General features: G+C 35.9%; 1 protein-coding gene across 9 annotated transcripts in view; it reads right to left on the reverse strand.

Annotated features, from left to right (window-relative positions):
• Nucleotides 1–12158, reverse strand: part of LOC106165238 (zinc finger CCCH domain-containing protein 10) — an 89308-nt gene that overhangs the window by 10720 nt on the left and 66430 nt on the right. The window contains exon 1 of one of the 9 annotated variants that reach the window (XM_013543356.3): nt 5098–5812. The exons of the other annotated variants lie outside the window; for them this stretch is intronic. The gene's annotated coding sequence lies outside the window, so the exon portion shown is untranslated. Of the gene's footprint in view, nt 1–5097; nt 5813–12158 lie in introns of those variants that run through there. 9 annotated transcript variants of the gene reach the window in all.

Genomic DNA, 12158 nt, shown 5'->3' on the forward strand with positions numbered 1-12158 from the left:
AGAATAGATGATCCGAGTACTAACTGATCCACTGACTAAATATGGCCGACCCCACTTCAAAAGTGATGCCACTAATTCCATGATGGTTTCCTCACCTCCACACACGCCATTTACGGATTAAATCTTGGCTAGACCCCTGCAGTGATGGCCCATGCGGGGGCGGGGAGACCGCCATGAAATTAGTGGCATCCCTTTTGAAGTGGGGTCGGCCATATTTATTCGGCGGATCAGTTAGTACTCGGAACAGCTATACTGAATGGCCCCTTTGTCTAGAATTTCAACTAAGGCCACATTCCCATAGACACTATTGGTCTACATGGATCCACTTAACTCTGTGGCAACTCTTGCTTATTGCAATCAGTGTAACTGAATTAAATGCCTCCTCCTGCCTTTATGTATAATACAGAAAAGTTGGTGAGTATTTGAGTATGTTGGAAACAAGAAGAGGCATGTCAATCAGTAAACCTGCATTTCGTACGTCCCCAGAGATTTGGGTTGATCTACGTATGTAGACTGATATTGCCTATGGGGTCTAAAACATTTTGTACTAAAACCGTGGTGAACGCAGCCTTATATGATCACCCATTATACCATACTGTAATAGCATCACTGGATTCAATTAAAAAGCCTGCTACCAGCTATAGTCCTAAGGATCTTAGATAACCTTTTGCGTGTTCATTATCTTTGATACAAAAGAAAATTAATCCAATGGTTTAGTTTTGCTGGAAGTCGGCCATAAAATGCATCAATAGCCCTGATTCACTGGGATGAAAATAAACTGACAACACACATCATAAGTAGAGACAATGTAATAGCAATTGATAAATGGTAGTAGAAATAATAAATGGTATAAAGTTTGCACCTGAAAATCTTTCAAAGGAAAACGACGGAAAGTAAAAAGGATGAGAGGGAGTGTTAAAACTCCATTGGGAATGTTATCCTTTTCTCTTAAATCCACAGATCTTTATACATGAGTCAAATTGTAAGTGAGAGGGTAAGCTACAATGTACATATTCTTTATTAGAGCACTACCAGTACTCAATCATCCTTAGCTTCTCTTTATCATAGCTTCTCCAGTAACATGTTTTTCAAACAAACAGACAAATTACAAATGGGATTCCTTTTTGTGACTGAGGAAACCTCCCATGGCTTGCTACAATACACCATCTTAACTTCATTTCTAATCAATCTTTAAAACCTCTTTGACATAAACATACTGTATTTCATTCACAAAACCTTCCAAACTGAAGCCTCCTTGCCTTAGCGTGACCGCCGCTGCGCCTGGTGCTACCGAGCCATGTCTTCCATAGCCTTCCCTCATTACATTCAATTAACTCAGACATTGAGTAATTCTTTGGGGGGAAGCAAAAAGCAGATTATACCTCAAGAAAAACAAAACTTCTCCACTGAGCATTCAAACACGGAGTAATGTCATCTGGCTAGCTCCCAAGGTCAAGGTCAACTGGTTTCTGGATTTGGTGATCATAATGTTGGCTCGGAATTTGGCTGGTTGCACAACTAGAGAGCATGTGCTGCACCTTCGAATAATTGATCATTAGCATAGTGCAAAAGCTGGCATGGAGGGAACACATTCCAACCAAATGAGTAAAAAAAAATCAATATCTCAATTTATTATATGATAAACCAACCAAGGTCTTGTCAGTTATTTAGTGATATCTTTAAATAGTCCGACTATCTAGCCAGTCAGCCAGTCAGTTAGCTGGCCAGTCAGTCCAATCACTTAGTCCAAAAGTCAGCAAGTCCATAATAAAGAACAAATGCCATTTGTTAAAATCAAGAAATATTTACCTATTATCTACGGCCTCTATTCCAGAATTATACTTACATCTCCAAGCAAACTTATTTTACAGTAACCAATAGAAATTTGCCACAACGCACCCTTCCACTCTTTACCTAAATGTAAACTTGGATGTAAACTCGAAGCAAAATAAGCCATAACTGTATTAAGTCTTTGACCTAATGTTTTGCTGAGGGCATGTATTGAACTAAACGGCCAGACTGATAACAAATAGCCTAAATAACCGACAATATAATCAACTTTATATGCGAAGGTCTGTTTACAGTTCTCATTTTGGATCCCCTTCTTGGGAAGGGTCCAGCACAAACCAGATTACAGCTGGGGGGGAAAAATAGGAGAATCAAATCAATAAAATATATTGCCAAGTTAAAGCTGTTCAATTTGAATTAAAAAGGCAGGTCTGTGGCACGGAGATAAACACGGCTAATTATTCCAGTGGGGGTGGTAATTGCCTCCATTTTAGCGAGAATCGAGTGAACATTCAGTGGGTGCAAGGTTACACTACTGGCAGGCAATGCGTGTAACATATATCCAGAAACTCTGGGCTCCATAACTTGAAAGCATCGCGAATTGCGAATCACCTTTTAAATCGGGGCAATTAGGGCCTATATGGGGCGAGTAAATCCTGAGTTATGGAACAGAGACGCTTGCGCTCGATCGCAATTTGCGATGCTTTTGAGTTACGGGGCCCTGGTCTCTCATCACTCATCCTTACTCTTGTAGCTTTTCTTCATTCAGTTATGATCAGATATTGTTCTTTATACCCATCTTTAGAGATTGATAGATTTCAAATTATTAACCAGGTTACCTGTGTGAGAGAAATAACTAATGATGTTTTGCACCGAACACAGCCCTATACAACATCAGCTGGTAAATTACTTCACACACCCTTAATTATACGAACTTCAAGGAATAATTACGAAATATAAGATAACTTAAACATTAACCTTGACCTTAACCTCTAACACTGAATAGCAGATATGTCATTACCATATACACACACACGCACAGGCGGATAAATCTATTTTCTTACCTTTACTCTCAAGCAGGTGTCCACACAGCAATAAATTCTCTTTCATGTATATAAATATGAAAACCAATAACTTAAATTTGAATATGGAATGAATGAACTTATAAAGTGCAAATATGTACTTGAATACAATCAGAATGGTCATTTGGGTTTTAGTACCGTGGTTACCAAATATACCATAAGGTCTTAGTCGTTGTATTAATGCACTTGTACCAAAATTAATAAATAAAATGAAAAAAAAAATCAACTAATTAATTACAACCATTGATGTAATGTAGACTATATTTCAGATTTAGTTGGTAACTTAGGTCTCGTATGAACTGGCATCAGAAACACAATACCAACACAAAACCAAATTAATAAACCTCAGATGTCTTCTTTATTTTAGTTTAATTTCCTTGATGATCACTTATTTCACTCTGAGAATCTTGTTCTCATTAAGAACCTTTCAAGACGGCTATCAAACCATAAATTAAGGTATTGGAAATATTCTGATATACATCATCATATAAGTCAAGTTTGACGGCTAGCTCTCATAAAAATGTAAATTTATATTAAAATTAAGTGCAAACCCAGACACACAAGGCTGTAATTTCTAGAGTGCAGAAGGTGATGCTAAATACGGGTAATATTATATTGTCTGGTAGATAATTATATGTACATTTTTATATCCTTCACAGATTATCTCACGAAACTGTATAAACACAGATAATGATAAATAGGGAGAAAAAGTCTGTCCATCAGTCATCCTTCAATGAAATCTAACCATTTCTAAATAATTTTAAACAAATCCAAGTAAGTTTCAAATATTTGTTCTTACATGAGAGGGAGAAATCCTCCAAAAGTTAAAAATCTATGAATCCCTGACATCTGGATCTCCTGCAGCGCAGACCCTACCAGGGGACCTCATCTGCAGATGGAACACTACTGCAGAACATGCAACTTTCACCAAAAACTGATAAATTTTACATCTGGCAGAGAAAATGAAAACAACTGTAGGCTGAAACTAATCAACAGAAGGATTTTTTTGTGTCAAAAGTAAAGATTGGTTTAGGAAATGTCCACTTTGGTCAGTTTTAACTAACTTTCTGAAAAATCACATGCACTATGGTAATTTGTCAGCATGTGAAAAAACAAAACCAGAACTAAAGTCTCTTTTTCATCAGTTGTATAATATCACCGATCACCAGAAAAAAATTAAACTTACCTTGCTGAAACAAAATCTTATCATGACCATCAGCTAGCTAGGCCAGGTTCACACAGGGTGTGACTAGAATCAGTTCAGAACTAAATTATAGCAATCATATAATGGATGCTCTGTTGATCATAACCTTACTCCCTAGTGTGAACTCGGCTTTAAATAGGAATCCCATGATAGCATGCATCTTCTCCAGGCAACAACTCGTTTTTAGCACCGTATCTATCTGTGATCTCAATTCTGTAAACGCTTCTGGGATGTAATTACTATTGGACAAAAATAAAACACCTTGACAGAAGGAAATGAGAAGATTTCACTTCTCTCTGATCATTTGCTGCCAATTTGTCCAAACAGGAGCAGCTGCTTATTTCTTTTTCTAAACCCAGATTTTAGAACCAGGCAAGTTATGAAAAGTTTATGCATGTGTCAATTTCATGGCACTGCAGATTACAAGGTTCATGCTTTGAGGGGTGGTTTCTTGATTTTTTTTTTCAGGCGCTCTTTGCTCCTTCATTTCACACCCTTTATTCAAATCTGAAACCAAATATTTAAAAGATTTAAGAGAAAAACAGCTCCTGGCTAAAAAGTAAGAATTCTCAAAAATAAACACTCACTCCCAAGCTACTCCATAATTTACGCTACAGCAGGGGCTAAATACACCCAGCTTACCAAATAAAAATGACAAACTCCTGAATAATCTTAATACCAAAACTATGAAAAATTTATCATCTCTTAAAACTTTTCACCACCCTCCTCAACTAGATCATAAAGAAATAAATTAAATATGGGAGGAGCTCCTGATAAAAGATCTCCATGTTCTTCTTTTCACTGATCTTAAAGCATCAATTATTTTTTTGTTTTATTACAGGACTATTTTTTTCTTCTTCTCTCTTAAGTCAAAACCTCTTCTTACAGTGTAAGAAATCTTTCACTTTTACTGTAAACCCAACTCATCATTTCCATCTAGACTAACATGCAAGAATCTCTCGCATATCTCCTGGAAGGATAACAAAACATTTTACTTCCACAAGAAAAGAAGAAAAATTTCACCTTTTATCCCAGCTGCAGAGATCTTCCCAGATTTCTTTCTTCTTGACAATATTCCTTCAAAAATGAACTCCAAGCTGAGCTTATATACATGTATCTACAAGTGTTCTTCCATACATTCTGGAGCCTGTGCACACAACCTGGCCCTTATTTCTTTCTGCAGTCTAAAAATTCTCCAGAGTCCTCTCACGTACACAGAGCATATTATATAAAATTTAAAAATATCTGATGTCTGTGATCTCTCCCACTTGATTAAGATCAGGAAGAGGAGAAATACAATACTACACAGTATGAAGAGCTCACGTCTTTGGGCACACGCAAAATTCAACTCTTTCAACAGTACAGAAAATAGAAGCAACTGATTAAGTTCCCTGAACGTGAACTCCTCTTCTCTGAAGACCTGTGGTTTTGGAATATAAGACCCCTGACCAAAGATATCAACAGTTCAGGAAACTTCTTGGCGGGCGCTGTGTCTGTATTAACAGCCGATATACTGCATGTGCAGAGACTAGCGAACATCAGCTTCTAGCCCCAACACCCCGTTGTTATCTGTTGAGTAACAACCTCTCCTGCAGCGTTTGTTTAGGACTGAGGCTCTGAATGCTAAAATACAAAAGTCATTAAGCCTATTTGCCTTGATAAAGCCATCCTCATGTTCAGTATTTAGTTTAAGTGAGGCGTCAGGTGATAAAACACAAAGTTAATCCTGTGACCTATGGCTCATAATGCGATAACATCTCCTGCAGCGTGTGTTTAGTATCGGGGCTGTAGAAGATAAAATACAAGTCACGAGATGTTCAAAACTATACTGTTTTAAGACTGAACATGATAAACTGTATCCAGGATGAAGACTGAGGTCTCCATGGGGGTGGTGTTGTACAGAAGTCACAGAGGGTAAAATACGTGTCCTGGTAAGTTCAGCAGCCTGACCTGAATTGGGGTTACAAATGGTAAAAAACACACTGTGAAAGGACAAATCTTCAATATTTCTGGTTAAGGCACTACTATGCTTTGTGTGTAAATTAAAAAAGAAAAAAAAAAAAAAACTGAGATCAAAAACTTTTCACTGAGTTTCCTAAACTGGTGGATCATTATTTATATACTCGACTGGAGGGGAAGGGGGCAGATAAGCTAGTCCCTCAAACTACTAATTAACACAAATCAATGAAAGAACAGGTATTAGGTAAAAGTAGATATTTTTATAGAGCTGTCTTTTTATTGCTATAGTGACTACTAGTGGCTTTGTGATCTGTTTGTCTGTATCTACTGAGGTCATAAAACACTTGATAAAGCAGGCTCTTTTCTTATCTCATATTATACCAAGTCCAACCTCTTAATTCATAACTGGCACTTGTTTAAGATGGAATTTCCCAATATAACATACATGTGGGAGAACTGATATCCAAGGGTGCTTTTTTTTCCAGTGTAAAATGAGTCTTCCCAGTGTTGGTTTCCTGGTAATTAAGTGTTAGATGCCAAACAAAATTGTGGAGATTTCCTCAGTGGACTTCTGCCTTTACTTTCAAGCTCTACACCGTGTGGCAGGTGCGTTTCCACCAAAAACTGACTCTTATAGTTGAGACCATCTTTTGATCTCAAATATGCATTTGATCCCCCCCAATGGTCATATTTATATCCTATTAAGCTTCTTATATTTACAAATTCAGACCTTAATGAATAGCAATAAAAACCCTAAAAAAGTTACTCTGAAGCATACATAGTGTCGATATTATCTTCTTAGCCTTCACAGGTAGCCATGACAGCTCAAATGTCTGTATTATTTACCATAATCAAATTTAACATGGAATAAAACATTGCATAAGAGTGCAGAGATAGGCCAAGTGACAATTTGTGCACAGGAGAAAATTGCACTTTTTTCGAGGAAAATTAATTTTGGAGGGTAAATCCTGTAGAGAGTGCTTTAAGTCCTTCCATGATACAGAACCTAGAAACATAAATCAATTTAACAATTGTCTGAGGGATGAAGCAAATACAGACTCTGTCTGCTGTTTAAGATGTACCGACCCAAAGGAACGTCACTATCTCTTCCAGAAAGTAATGCTTCATGATCCTCTTTCCATCTCTGCTATTGTCATCTTTATCAACTTCATAAAATATTTACAAAAATCCAATTTAAAACCAGCCTATCCCAAACCCTTCCTTCCACTTCAAATGCTTTTACTTAGCAAAAGGGAAAATTGATTGAATTATCTCATGCAGATGACAGAAAATGGAACCTACCCTTGAGATTTTAGTTTTTGGTGCAACCACACTGGTGCATTCCAATTTTTTTTTTTTGAAAACATTTTCTAATGTTTGGGCTGTCTTCCATATTCAAATTGCTGCAATTTAAGATCATTCCAATAAAAAATCAATAATCAATCAATAATAATCAATAATGTAATATAAAATTAGGTCCCCAATCAGCAGCTGTCAGGTTCAGGTAATCAACTTCACAGCTCTCGAAAAATATGCAGATCTTTGTCTATTACATCATTAGTCATTTCATTTTAATACCCCACCTGAAAAAATAGAGAATCCATATTTATACACCAGAGAGAAAACAAAGAACGCCTAATGAGGAGAAAAAAGCGAATCCTCTCTTGAGATTTTCCCCCTTTATTAATATTTCATTTTAAATTCCTGTGGCTTTCTTAAATTCCTTTCTCACATAAAAAGGAGGAAATTGCCCCCAAAAGGAGGAAAACTTGTCTTACCTGGCATCGTGTCTCATAAGATAAGAGATGTGGAAACATATTAATCCAACTGAATACTACTCATTAAATATGCTGTCATCTGCTCATTAACCCGAAAAATCCTTGGGGCCAATTTTGCAACCACTATTTTAGAGTTTCTTTAGGTCTTTTTTCAACCTAGCTTCCAATTCAGATGTATGTAATTATATACAGCAAATACAGTTTCAATCAGATATTAATTACATGTATACCAGGTTTTGGAAAAGGCAAATATAAAATCAACAACCAGGGTTTTGTTGAAGTGAATATATACCATATTGCTGCAGGTACTAGAGAACATTAAATTTCTTTGTAAAGATGCCCAGATATTCCATAATTCTACTAATATTCCTCAGCTATACGCTAAATACAACAGTCAAACCAGAAACTGTGGTTGTTCCACACACAAAAAAGTCCTTAAAAGAGTAACGCATCACTCAGTTCATTATATTACTTTTGACATAACATATCAGTACTTCATACACCACATGTAGTGTATTATTATCTCTTCACTTCATGCAATTTTGCTGCCGCCACCAGAGACGGATGGGACTGACATGTCTCAAAAGGTATGTGACAGATATGTATCTTATTGCATATGTCTTCCTAATATTGACTGAAAAAAAAATGAAAGCAATGTAAAAAGACTTTCTAAGGTCACGTTCATATGTACTACTAGCAGCACAGTCAATACTGAAAAATGGAATATTTGATGCCTGCAAATAACACAATGAGATGAACTGCCAGACATAATAACTAAATAATGTCTTCTTGTCACCTACATATACAACATATATAGCATGATTGTTTAAACTAGATATAAACATACAATAATCTAACAGTAGGAAAAAAATGAAGTGACGTTCGTTAAACTGGGGTCTGAGGCCACTTCAGGTCAGAAAAAAAAATGCACAAATCAATATGGTGTATCTTTTTTAACCAAATCATCATTCATTTGGAGACAAATTAGATATTTCTCCGAAACTCAAATCAAGCTGACATGACTGCAGGTCTTTTGACAATTTCAGCATGCAGTTTATTTGGGTTTACCACAAGGTCAGGGCGTGACAGTTATTGTTATATAAATGTAATTGTTCTGTAAATAATCGCAAATAATTCAGTTCCCAATTTACGGGCAAGCAATTTTTCTTTGCCCACTGGGGAATATAACAATTGCCCCCTAGAGAGAGAAAGAGAGGGAGGGAGAGAGAAATATCACAAACAACATTTCTTCACCCACTGGAGAATATAAAAATTGCCCCCTAGAGAGAGAGGGAGGGAGAAATATCATGCAAAGTTGGAATTGTATGGTACAGTAAGAATAGAAGCCACATCCATAATTACAAATGTAAGTTAATTTACTTTTACACACTGACAAAAGCCACTAATTGTTTTATTAATATAATGCCATCAGAACCAACACAGAGACTTTCTACAAAGCGAGAAAACTCACCATATGCACCAAACTTGCATAATCAATCAACATTAACAAAAAAGATTTTTTAAATTAAAACTCAGACTGTTTAAAATTAAGACCAGGGTAATGAATATACTCTCAATAATATGACACAAGAAATAATACACCAATGAGTACAGATCATAACAAATAAATCAATCAATTCATTATCAGAAATATGTAAAATAAGTGAAGGATCAGACAAAAAAAAAAAAATGAGTAAAGAAATTTCAAAGCTGATATAAAAGCAAGCACTGGAAGTGAACCACCCCCTTCACATCTATTTTCTAACACAAATATATCACCCACAAACAAATCATCTATGTACATTTAATATCTCAGAAACTACATCAACAGCGCTTCACTACACTGCACTTCATTACACTTCACTTCACTTAGCCTTATTTCATCAACAAAACCTAAGTCCACAAATTGAAAGCCTCTTGATGAGAAAAGAGAATGATCACTGAGAAAATGAGCAATGTATACTGAACAACTTTTATTGAAAACACTGCATTGGCACTATGGTTCATTGAAACGGCTTTTAGACAAGCTAAGAAAAGGCTGGGCTTTTGCCGTGACTAAAATCAGAACGACAGATCTGTACCTAGTGTAAACACATCGCCATATCATTGTAATCTAAACAGACATAGTGAGATGGCCACAATAGAAGTGTATGGGATATTGTTAGACATTCTCAGCCTGTTATTACTGACAGCTTCAAATTAAAGCCGATATAATGACAGCAAAACTCATCACTTTACATTACTTAATACTTGTTTATCGCCACACGGATATTGTGCCCAGATCAAAGCTGCCAGATACTGGGAAAATGATGGAATGATGCTCTGATAATCAGTGCTGATGGGAATTTCACATGTACTAAATAAAGGATCTCTTGAGGTCTTTATGAGAGAGAGAGAGAGAGAGAGAGAGAGAGAGAGAGAGAGAGAGAGAGAGAGAGAGAGAGAGAGAGAGAGAGAGAGAGAGAGAGAACTTCAAAGAAAGATACAGGGAATGGACTTCAAAACTGTCAATACTTTTGGAAAATAGGAAAACGAAAGAGATGCAACTTTTCTGTTTGTGGTCTTTCAGCTGAATTTCTGTCTGATCCTTAATGCACACCCTTATCCTCAAAGATGAGCCTCATATCTAAAGAAAACACCAATGTGCATCTTGTTAGATGTCATGTCACCTAATTGGTATTACGTTAACATTTATCATGATTAAAAAGCATATTATCATAAAACAAAGTTGTCTGCGTCTGCCAGAGTTGGAGCCAAGGAGGATCCGTCACTCCCATTAAGTTACATTCCTCCATCTTAATAAGGACCTTTTTTCATCTGATTTTGTCATTGCACTGAATATCAAACCAAAGTGAGAGAAACAAATTAGCATAAGTATGAACAGTATGAAGCTTAAAGCGTTCACACATGATAGAGGTAATACAATAAACAAACAAATAAATATAAATATAAATGTATAAAAAAACTAACAAGGCAGCAAAGCTGTCAAATGTACAGACAAAAAACAGGAAATAACTATGCACAAAATAGGCTACTGTCAATTCTGATGCAAAATTACATTATGTTAAACTGCAAATTCAACATCAAATTTTAATTATGCTCAACAGGTAATACCAATGCAAGTAAAATGTGTAACAAGTTCACACTTTGAAAATGTATAACTTCCAGAAAAAGAAGCCAATTAGACTGCTTTTCCAACTCATGCTGCATTTTAGTCCTGTATTTCTTTTTTTTTGAAAGTTTGGCAATCATAAGTAACATGGTTTTCCCATAATGGTCATCATGGCAGCAGCACCCAAAATTGTGTTTTCTTCTATTCTGATGCAATATTACATAATGGTTAACAGCATAATGACCATCAATTTTTAATAATAAAATATACATATCATGGATTTTCAGAAAATGTGACTAGCATGGGTCTTCAAGCCAGTGGAACTTCAAAGTCACACCTTGAAAATGCCAATATGTGAAAAATTAAATTTTCACAAAAAAAAAAAAAACGTTTAACTGGCAGTAGGAATTACCAAACAGACTGCATTGCCTACTGAAGCTGTATTTTAGTCCCATGTTTCTTTCCTGCATTATCAATAGAATAGTGTTAAATGTCCAATTTCCTCCATTCTGAGATTCTGAACATAGTGAACGATTGAATCTGACAAACTGCAATGATATGAGTTTATTTCCATTTTTGACACTTTATTACACAATACACGATAACAAGTTTACCATCATTTTTACATAATCAACTAACAATGTTGTAAAGATGCAGGAAATGTCAAACAAACACTTTTATGTATCTTATTTGTAAAATAATAAGACTGTTAACATGCCTAAGAATTGAATCTGAGGAAATGTGAAAAAACAGCATAACTTCCAAAATAATGGCCCGATTATGCTGATTTTTGAACTCAACCTGCGTTTTAGTAAGATTGACTAAAGTAATGACAATTGGCCTATCTGTTTTTCTTATATTGTGTTTACAGTGTTGCATATATGCTGAAAAATGAAAAAACAGCATAACTACTAAAATAGTGGCCCGATCATGCCGATTTTCGAACTTGACCTGCTTTTTAGTAAGATTGTTTACTCCTGTAAGTTTCATGACAACAGGCCTAACGGTTTTCCTTAAAATGTGTTTACAGGGTTGCATATATGCTGAAAAGTGAAAAAACAGCATAACTTCTACAATAATGGTCCGATCATGCTGATTTTCGAACTTGACCTGCATTTTATGAATATTCATCAGCTCTGTAAATATAAAGCCAAAAAGTAAAACTGCCCTCCACTTATCGTGTTTACAAGGAAAATGCACAGCGCCGGCATCGGCGACGACAGACTCAGGTGATG

Source organism: Lingula anatina, chromosome 5 (assembly GCF_051362555.1).
Source record: "Lingula anatina isolate TDL-2025a chromosome 5, LinAna3.0, whole genome shotgun sequence".
NCBI lineage: Eukaryota > Metazoa > Brachiopoda > Lingulata > Lingulida > Lingulidae > Lingula > Lingula anatina.